This window comes from Diceros bicornis, chromosome 29 (genome assembly GCF_020826845.1).
Source record: "Diceros bicornis minor isolate mBicDic1 chromosome 29, mDicBic1.mat.cur, whole genome shotgun sequence".
In the NCBI taxonomy this organism is placed as follows: domain Eukaryota; kingdom Metazoa; phylum Chordata; class Mammalia; order Perissodactyla; family Rhinocerotidae; genus Diceros; species Diceros bicornis.
This window is the reverse complement of record NC_080768.1, coordinates 7,953,507-7,964,760: the sequence shown is the minus strand read 5'-3', so window position 1 is coordinate 7,964,760 and position 11,254 is coordinate 7,953,507. Positions and strand designations below refer to the sequence as shown.

General features: G+C 40.9%; 1 pseudogene; it reads right to left on the bottom strand.

Moving 5' to 3' along the window:
• Positions 1 to 1,811: 1,811 nt before the first annotated feature.
• The window catches only part of LOC131393862 (zinc finger protein 705A-like), a 124,394-nt pseudogene continuing 114,951 nt past the window's right edge, over positions 1,812 to 11,254 (bottom strand).

Here is an 11,254-nt window from a genome sequence, read left to right as displayed (position 1 = left end):
TCCTTCCTGTGATTGTGTTTTCAAGGCAGCAGACTGTCTCTGGCGTCACATCTCTGACATCCTGTTTCTGACCTGTGGGCCCTCTTTAAAAGGGCTCACCCGATTAGGTTATACTCAGCCAGGAAAAACTCCCTTGTGATTGTCTTTCAAATAGCTGACTTGAGACCTTAATGACACTCGTGAATCCCTTCACCATTGCCATATAGTGTCACCTAATGAGGAGAATATTTCATCACTTTCAAAGGTACAGAACGGAAGCAAAAGAAGGGGATTATACAGCGGTGCACACCAGAGCATGGAATCTATGGGGCAGACACAGCATACTGCCTAGCAAAATTACTGTCAGACCCCTTCCAACTCAGTTGTAATTTATATGAAGAACTGCTTGGGGTTTAACAAAAAGCACTGGGAGAGAAGAGAATGATCTAGACTCAACACAGACCCTCTATCCTTGTCTCAACCACTCATCTCAGATCTGGACTCCTAGGTCCCCTCAGTGATTCCCATATTCCCCTATCCTGTCCTTTAACCACATTAACTCTCCCTACCTGGACCCAATTCCTGAGGCCTATGCACATTCTGGACCACCAGTATTTGTCCCATAGCCCAGCTCTTCCCTTGCTCAGGTCACTTCCAGTGGCTTAGCCTCTCCATGAGCTTGAGCCTTCCTCCAGATGCCCCCTTCTGCACCCTCATTAAGTAACCTGCCTCCTCATGCCACTCCCTCCTTTCTGTTTTTGTCAACCCCTAAGGTCACCGAAGGCTCCCTTCAACTTATCCCTGATCCAGCAAGACCCTGTGCCTCAGGTGTCAGCCATGTGCCTGGGCACATCTGCCCCCTCACCCACTTGTACTCACTTCTCCTTCTGCTGGTGTTTTCCTAGCCCAAATCGGCTCTGGTGTCCTGGCCTCTCATCCATTCTCTCTCTTCTCCTCTGACTTGTTCAAGATAGGAATGATAATGGAAGGGCAGGTAGGAAAATGTGGACAGGTTTGACATTTTAAAAAGAGGAGTATTATTTTAACATTAAACTTTATTCACAAATTATGTGTTTATTCTTCCACGTTTGTATTAATTTTTACCATGTACAACATTTTTAAACACTGCTATAATAGTTAAATTGAATCATTTTTTATTATGATATTTCAGTTTATTTAGGTTATTTTATGATTGACCCAGGTCTTTGTAATTATGTATAAAGCTGCATACAAATATAAATTGAACAAAATTTTAGGTTTTTGAGGAACAACTTTTACTGTACATATGATTACAAGTAGTAATCTATTGAAACAATTTAATCCAATTTTTTATTACATATACAAATTCTTTATTAAACTCTTCCAGATTACAGCAAAAACCTACATTTTCATGTTACATTGTTTACAAGAGGTCATTTGGCAAAATTCTGAACACTTGGATAAAGTGTAGGTTAAGGAATCTGCATAGAATTTTTTGGGGGGTCTCCACTGTAGAGTTTGCTGACCTTGCTTTAAAGGATAGATTGTAAATGGGAGTATTCTGACATCGATTGCAGACATACAATTTCTCCGCTATGTGAGTTCTCTGGTGTATACAAACATTAGAGTTGAGGATGAAGATGGTTTTCACTAATTTTATAATGTTGGGTCTTTCACAACAACTAAGATCAGAGAACTCATTGAAGGCTTTTCTATTCAATGTGATTGTTTTCTGTAAGTAAAGGGTAAGACACGTGCCTGGAGTTCTGGCCACATTCATTTAAGGTACAGGGTTCCCCTCTAGTGTGAACTCCCTCAGGCTGTCTAAGGCCAGAGCTTTGATCAAAGGATTCCTATGGTTTCTCTCCAGTGCGAATTCTCTTATGTTGACTAAAGGATGAAGGATGACAGAAACCTCTTCCACATTTAATACAGACATAGGATTTCTCTCCCACGTGACTTCTTTTGTGTGAAAGTAAGTTAGCAATTTGGCTGAAGTGTTTCCCACACTCATCACATTTATAGGGCTTCTCTCCAGTGTGTTCTTTGGTGTATACAAAGCTGAGTGCTCCGAGGGAATTCTTTCCCACACTCATTACATTTATAGGGTTTTTCTCCTGTGTGAGTTCTTTGGTGTGAATGTAAGTTAGTGCTTTGGCTGAAGTGTTTCCCACATTCATTACACTTATTAGGTTTCTCTCCCGTGTGACTTCTTTGGTGTGAATATAAGTTAGCATTTTGGCTGAAGCATTTCCCACATTCGTTACATTTATAGGGTTTTTCTCCAGTATGTGTCCTTTTGTGTATAGAAAGCTGAGTGCTCTTGTGGAATTCTTTCCCACACTAATTACATTTATAGGGTTTTCTTCCATTGTGACGTAACACATGCTGAGTCACTGTGGATCTGTAAGTGAAAACTTCCCCATACTCATTACATTCATAGACATGGTCTCCAGAGTGAAATCGCTGGTGTTTGAAGGAGATGAGAAGCTGTTAAAGAATTTCTCACATAGGTTCATTTAATCTCTTCTCTACACATATCTTTTCAATTGAACATGCAGTGAATACCTCCTATCAAAATCTTCTCCAAATTATTTACATATACAATGTATGTTATTTCCTACAATGCAGAGACTTCCTCTTTCATTACATCTCAACTGCAGAGTTACCATATTGATTTTAAAGATTTCATTAGATTCAAATATTATATGCATGAACCATGTTTATACAACTGTCCTTTTATAAGAACTCAGGTTACGGTTTTGTGCACACCTTAATATTTTCCCTAACTTCAAACTACCCGAAACTTTCTGCTGAGGCTTAAAGTTTACTACCAACTCAAATTACAGTCACGTGATTGTGCTGCTTAATAAGATCTTTCAGTGCCTATGTCTTTGATGTGGAGTACAAGGGTGTCTTCCCTTGAAACTTACCATTGACATGCAGTTAGATTGGTCCTTCATGCAGGTATCTTGTACAGATATTATTTCTTGTTTTAAAGGGCCACTTTTCCTGTCTAAAATAATGTAAAATGAATTACAACACATCACCACACACATGTGCCGAATTATCCCTTTCGCCCTCCTCCCTCCGCACTCCCCCTCTGGTAACCACCAATCCAATGTCTATGAGTTTGTTTATTGTTGTTATTATTTACTATTTAATGAAAGAAATCATATGGTATTTGACCTTCTCCATCTGACTTATTTCACTTTGCATAATACCCTCAATGTTCATCCATGTTGTCACCAATGTCTGGATTTCATCGCTTCTTATGGCTAAGTAATATTCCATTTTGTATATACACCACATCTTCTTTATCCATTCGTCCCTTGATGGGCACTTAGGTTGCTTCCAAGTCTTGGCTATTGTGAATAACGCTGCAATGAACACAGGGGTGCATGTATCTTTACGCATTTGGGTTTTCAAGTTCTTTGGATAAATATCCAGCTGTGGAATAGCTTGAGCATATGGTAGTTCTATCCTTGAATTTTTGAGGAATCTCCATACTGTTTTCCATAGTCCCTGAACCAGTTTGCACTCCCACCAGCAGTGCATGAGAGTTCCCTTCTCTCCACATCCTCTCCAACATATGTTGTTTCCTGTCTTGTTAATTATAGCCATTCTGACGGGCATGAGGTGATATCTCATTGTAGTTTTGATTTGCATTTCCCTGATAGTTAATGATTTTGAACATCTTTTCATATGTCTTTTGGCCATCTGTATATGTTCTTTGGAGAAATGTCTGTTCAGGTCTTTTGCCCATTTTTTAATTGGGTTGGTAGTTTTTTTGTTGTTGAGATGCATGAGTTCCTTATATATTTTGGAGATTAAGCCCTTATCAGATGTATGGTTTGCAAATATATACTCCGAATTGTTAGGTTCTCTTTTCATTTTGTTGATGGTTTCCTTTGTTGTGCAGAAGATTTTTAGTTTGATATAGTCCCATTTATTTATTTTTTCTATTGTTTCTCTTGCCCGGTCAGACATGGTGCTTGAAAATATGTTGCTAAAAGCGGTGTCGAAGAGCGTATTTCTGATGTTTTCATCTACAAATTTCATAGTTTCAGCTCTTACATTCAATTCTTTAATCCATTTGGAGTTAATTTTTGTGTATGGTGGAAGGTAAGGGTCTACTTTCATTACTTGCATGTGGCTATCCAGTTTTCCCAAAACCATTTGTTGAAGAGACTTTCTTTTCTATATTGTATGTTCTTGGGTCCTTTGTCAAAGATTAGCTGTCCATAAATGTGTGGGTTTATTTCTGGGCTTTCGATTCTATTCCATTGATCTGTGTGTCTGTTTTTGTGCAAGTACCATGCTGTTTTGGTTACTATAGCTTTGTAGTATATTTTGAAATCAGGGAGTGTTACACCACCAGCTTTGTTCTTTTTTCTCAGAATTCCTTTAGGAATTCAGGGTTTTTTGTTGTTCCACATAAATTTTAGGATTCTTGGTTCTATTTTTGTGAAAAATGTTGTTGGAACATTGATAGGGATTACATTGAATCTATAGATTACTTTAGGAAGTATGGACATCTTAACTATGTTAATTCTTCCAATCCAAGTGCACGGAATATCTTTCCATTTCTTTGTGTCTTCTTCAATTTCTTTCAGCAATGTTTTATAGTTTTCCGTGTACAGCTCTTTCACCTCTTTGGTTAAGTTTATTCCTAGGTATTTTATTCTTTTTGTTGCAATTTTAAATGGGATGTTATTCTTAAGTTCTCTTTCTGCTACTTCCTTGTTAGTGTACAGAAATGCAACTGATTTTTGTATGTTGATTTTGTATCTCGCAACTTTACCATATTCGTTTATTACTTCTAAATGTTTTCCGGTGGATTCTTTAGGGTTTTCTACTTATAAAATCATGTCCTCTGCAAATAATGACAGTTTCACTTCTTCCTTTCAAATTTAGATCCCATTTATTTCTTTCTCTTGACTCATTGCTCTGGATAGGACTCCCAGTACTATGTTAAATAGGAGTGGTGACAGTAGGCATCCTTGTCTGGATCCTGTTCTTAGAGGGATAGCTTTCAGTTTTTCACCAGTGAGGATGATATTAGCTATGGGTTTGTCATATATGGCCTTTATTATGTTGAGGTACTTTCCTTCTATACCCATTTAATTCAAAGTTTTTATCATAAATGGATGCTGTATCTTGTCAAATGCTTTCTCTGCATCTATTGAGATGATCATGTGATGTTTATTCTTTATTTTATTAATGAGGTGTATTACGTTGATTGATTTGCGAATGTTGAACCATCTCTGCATACGTGGAATAAATCCCACTTGATCTTGGTGTATAATCTTTTTAACGTATTGTTGTATGTGATTTGCTACTATTTCGTTGAGGATTTTGCATCGATGTTCATCAGTTATATTGGACTGTAATTTTGATTTTTTGTGTTGTCTGGTTTTGGTATCAGGGTAATGTCGGCTTTGTAGAATGAGTTAGGGAGCTTCCCTCCCCTCTTCAAATTTTGGAAGAGTTTGAAAAGGATAGGTATTAAGTCTTCTTTGAATGTTTGGTAGAATTCACCAGTAATGCCGTCTGGTCTGGACTTTTACTTTTGGGGAGTTTTTTGGTTACTGTTTTGATCTCGCTACTGTTGCTTGGTCTATTCAAATTCTCTACTTCCTCTTGACCCAGTTTTGGAAGGTTGTATGATTGTAAGAATTTATCCATTTCTTCCAGATGGTCAAATTTGTTGGCATATAGCTTTTCATAGTATTCTCTTATAATCTTTTGTATTTCTGAGGTGTCTGCTGTAATTTCTCCTCTTTCATTTCTGATTTTACTTATTTGTGCCTTCTCTCTTTTTTTCTTGGTAAGTCTAGATAAAGGTTTGTCAATTTCGTTTGTCTTTTCAAAGAACCAGCTCCTGATTTTATTAATTTTTTTCTATTTTTATTTTTTTGGTGTCTATTTCCTTTATTTCTGCTCTGATTTTTATTACTTCCCTTCTTCTACTGATTTTGGGCTTGGTTTGTTCTTCTTTTTCCAGTTCCTTAAGGTTCATTGTTAGATTGTTTATTTGAGATTTTTCTTATTTGTTGAGCTAGGCCTCTATTGCTATAAACTTCCCTCTTAGAACTGCTTTTGCTGTATCCCATAAATTCTGGCATGTCGTATTTTCATTTGTCTCCAGGTATTTTTTGAGTTCTTCTTTGATTTCTTCGTTGACCCAGTCGTTGTTCAGAAGCATTTTGTTTAATCTCCATGTATTTGTTTGTGGCTTTTCTGATTTTCTTCCTATAGTTGATTTCTAGTTTCATACTGTTGTGATCAGAAAAGATGCTTGGTATTATTTCAATCCATTTAAATTTATGGAGACTTGTTTTGTGGCCTAATATGTGATCAATCCTGGAGAATGTTCCATATGCATTTGAAAAGAATGTGTATCCTTCGGTTTTTTGATGGAATGCTCTGTATATATCTACTAGGTCCATCTGTTCTAGTGTGTCATTTCAGGCCAATATATCCTGATAGATCTTCTGTTTGGATGATCTATCTGTTGGTGTAAGTGGAGTGTTAAAGTCCCCTACTATTATTGTGTTACTGTCTATTTCTCTTTTTATATCTGTTGATAATTGCCTTATATATTTAGGAGCACCTACATTGGGTGTGTAGATATTTACAAGTGTTATATCCTCTTGTTGGATTATTCCCTGGATCATTATGTAATGCCCTTCTTTGTCTCTTTTTACAGTTTTTGTTTTAAAGTCTATTTTCTGTGATATGAGTACTGCAACCCCAGCTTTCTTTTTATTGTCATTTGCATGAGGTATCTTTTTCCATCCCTTCACTTTCAGTTTGTAAGTGTCTTTATTTGTGAAGTGTGTCTCTTGTATGCAGCATATATATGTGTCTTGTTTTTTTATCCAATCAGCCACCCTATGCTTTTTAATTGGGGCATTTAGTCCATTGTCATTTAAAGTAGCTATTGATAAGTAGGTACTTACTGCCATTTTTTAACTTTTTTTTCTCAGTGTATTAGTAGTCCTTCCTTGTTCCTTTCTTCTTTTATACAGAATTGATGGTCTCTTTAATTTGACCTCTGTCTGAAAGCTCTACTCTTTAACTGCCCTCCTTCCTCATTTTATGTTTTTGATATCCTATCTAACCTATTTTTTTGTGCATTTGTATCCATTACCCTCTTATCATGGAAGTAGATAATTTTTCCTATTTGTGGTCTTCTCTTTTCCCCTTAAATCAGCACCTTCGTCATGTCTTGTAGCACTGGTTTCTTGGTCTAAAACTCCTTTAATTTTTGCTTGTCTGTTAAATTTTTGATCTCTCCTTCCATTTTGAATGATAGCCTGGTAGGGTAGAGTATTCTTGGATGTAAGTTTTTTCCCTTCAGCACGTTAAATATATTGTGCCACTCTCTTCTAGCCTGTCAGGTTTCTGCTGAGACGTCAGGTGATAGCCTTACCGGGTTTCCTTTGTATGTAGCTTGACATTGTCTTGCGGCTTTTAGGATTCTCTTTTTATCTTTAATTCTGGGCATTTTGATTATGATGTCTCTTGTTGTGGGCCTCTTTGGGTTTATCTTGTTTGGGGATCTCTGTGCTGCCTGTACCTCGGTGTCTGTTTCCTTCCTTAAGTTAGGGAATTTTTCATCTATTATTTCTTGAAATAGATTCTCTCCTCTTTGTCTCACTCTTCTCCTTCCGGGACACATATAACATGGATATTAGAGCGCTAGATGTTGTTCCAGAGGTCCCTTAGACTGTCCTCACTCTTTTTAATTCTTTTCTCTTTTACCTGTTCTCATTGAGTAATTTCTTCTAGTCTTTCGTCCAGGACGCAGATCCGTTCTTCTGTTTCCTCTACTCTGCTTTTGAGTCCCTCTAGTGAATTTTTCATTACCAGTATCGTATTCTGCATTTCTGATTGGTTCTTTTTTATATCTTCCACTTCTTTGTTGACATTCTCACTGAGTTCATCTATTCTTCTCCCCAGATCAGTGAGCATCATTAACAATCTTTGTGAACTCTCTGTCAGGTAGATTGCTCATTTCTGTTTCACTTAGTTCCTTTACTGGGCTTTTATCTTGTTCCCTTACTTGGAATGTATTCCTTTGCCTTCTCATTTTGCCTCTTTCCCTGTGCTTGTGTCTACGTATTAGGTAGGTTAGCTATTTCTCCTGCTCTTGGATAGGTGACTTTACGTAAGTGATGCCTTAGGAGGCCTGTTGTGTGCTTCCCTCATTTCTCAATGTTCCAGGGGTGACCCCTATGTAGGCTACATGTGTCCTTCTGTTGTGGCCTGTTTGCTCTCCCTGTAGGCAACCAGGGATGCTGAGTTGTGCTCCTTGCCAGCTGTTGTAATGCTCAGCTGCTTGTAGTTGTTGTGGGCCCTTCAGTCTCTTGATCAGGTGTGGGGAGCCCCAGCACAGTTGGCTGCAAGTTCTAATACCACAATTGTGTTGCAGTATTTCTTTTAAGTGAATAGGTCCTCAGCGTGGCCGGTTGTTAGGCTCAGGACCTTACAATTGCTATAAACCTCCAGCCTCTAGGTCTCTTGTCAGCTCTCTGAGGATTGCAGCTGGGTGGGGCTGGCCTCAGTCATGGGAACACCCAATTATTTCAGGCTTTGGAAGGTGGGACAAACCCCCTATGTGGGTCTTTGAGAAGCACAAGTCTTCTGCAGATGATGAGGCCCCCACCCACAGGTCCACACACAGTCAACACAGTCCTACACCGTGTGTGTGCCCCGACCTCCCAAAGCAGACACAATCTCTCCATGCTGGGAGGCCCACACACTCCATCAAGGCCCCAGACTCTCCACCCACTCCTTGTGCATGCACAGCCCCACTGAAGTGGGCTCAGTTGCCATGCGCAGAAAATCCACTCACCAATCTATGCAGGCCCACAAGTTGCCTGAGGGCTTGTGGTTGTGTGGGGCCAGTCTCTATAGTGGGCTTCTTGCCCTGGCTGAGCTGGATTAAATCAGTGGTCTAGGGGGTGGGGCAGACCCTGGGCTGGCACGCCCCAGGGAGAACTCCAGTGGCGTCTGTGTCAGCACACCCTCAACAGGCCACAACAATGACTGCCGCCAATGTCCCAGTCCCTGGAGTGGTTTCACCTCTCATTGAGATTCACTCAGGACCTATTAAGTGAATCTCTTGTCACCAAAGTACTGTGCACCTTTCTTTCTGGTGATTTTAGGTTGCTTTCTGAAACGGGTGAGTTTGTGCATGGGCCCTTTAAGAGCCGGTTTTGATTTCTTTGTGAACCAGCTTTTCTGAGGGTACTCGTCAATGTTTTAGTAGCAGGAAAAGTCAGATACTGTGCCACTTGTCTTGATTGTGCTGGGTCAACAAAATGCCCACGGCGTGGCCGTCAACAGCTTGGGGCGCCGCTCCTCCATGGAGGGTTGCATAACTTTCGGCTGCTCCCAGGCAGCTGCGAGGTGCTGCAGCTTGTGAAGGCGGCATTACTCCTCTCCAGAAGCGAGACTCTGCCTGTTCTACCTCAATTAGGATTCTCCTTTCTTGCAGGAGTTCCTCTTATCCAGCTTTCAGTTCTCTCTCTGGGGTAATTTTTCCACGAGTAGTTGTAAATTGGCTGTGTCCATGGGAGGAGATGAGTTCAGAGTCTGCCTACACAGCCATCTTGACTTCGTGCATCTCCCATTATCTTTTATTTGAGACCTTACGCCTGCAATTGGACTCAGTAGTATCAAATGGATTTCAGTGTTAAACAACTTTCTATTCCAGTTTGATTAGAGCCTTTTGAACGTTCATTTCTGCTTCCATCATGAAAGACGGCAGTGTTTGCCTGTGTGTGTCCACAAGCATCGTCTGGGCTTACAACATGTGTACCCAGAGCAGGGATGGGGAAAAGCTGATTTCTGAGAAAAACCTTGCTCCTTGTCTCTTCTCCACAATCAACAGTCACCTTCAGGTCTCCTGGGGTGGGAGGACACGTCTTCCTTGGTAGGAGGTGTCTCCCTGCCAATCACTCACTTCAGAGAAAGAGGAAACCTGGAGGTCATTATCGAGGACACTCGGTGGGACACTGGCACAGCATCTCTCAGACATCTCTAGATTGAGTGGGCTATGCCCAGGAGGGCTTGGCTTCTCAGCTGCAAGGCAGGAGGGAGCAGTCAGGAATCTGGAGCTCCACCAGCCCTTGTCTAATCTCCTGAAGACCATTCTGAGGGGCTGGCCCGGAACACGGTTCACTGCTGGGCGATGCGCCACAGGGCAGGGCTGGGCGGTATTCAGGTGAGGTCTGTTGTGTGGAGGCTGTAGGTCAATGCTTTTCCCCCGGACATGCATCTTTCTGCTCATCTGGCTTGCCGCAGTGGGTCTATGTCCAATTGTCCGTGATGGAGGCTAGGGAGTCTGGAAAACCCCCAGATGTGGACTCTGAGTGCTCTTCTGTGGGGTCTGGAAGGGAGTGAGTCTTGGTTTATTTTGGAGGGTCTGGAAAGTCTGAATTGGGACCTGTGCAGGTCTCTTACCTGCTGCCTTGATGCTGATTTTGGCACCCTGGTCCACAGTAGGTCCAGCAGCCTGTGGGCTGGGATTGGAGTTGACATCCAGATATGTGGCTTGTGCCTGGGGGTTGAGGACGTGTCCCAGGCCATATGTCTTGGAGGGAGCCTGGGGATCTTCCAGGGAGGAAAAATGGGGCTTCTTGTCCCTCAGCTGGACAATGAGGTTAGGATCCTGGGCCACGAGATTGGATGCTGCATGAGGCGAGTCAGGGAGAGGCACTTCCTCTCCATTCTGAATTCCACGAGGTGACAAGAAGCTCAGTTCAGGTCTTTGGATGGCATACACTGCAGGACCTCTGGTCCTCATTCAGGTGTCCTCACAGGTGACCTGTAAGTGAGACTGAGGCCCAGGACAGATTTCCTGTGCCCAGGGGCATTGGCCTGTTTGCCAGCTGGAAGACAACAAAAAGACACACAAAGACTACATAGTAGAACTTCCTCACCATCAGAGAGAAATTAAAACTAACTCAATAACACATGTAAAAACCAGAACTTATAACATGAAATTGAATCGTATGAGATATGCAGGTGTTAAATTTAAAAATCATGAGGGACTCAACCTCCATGGTGATCCGGAAAAAAAAACCTGCAAATATCACCTTGCTGCCTGTTTACCTCATGTAAGAAACAATACAGGTTCTTGCTATGGTCTCATTCTAAAGGCTGTGTAAATGAGCTCTCCTAGATTCTTTTAGGGAATTTGCATGGCTCCTGCTGTTTTGGAGGCAGAGTGATAACTAAGGAGCTTTGAGGAAAAATTTGGGGCCATGTACCGCCACTGGAA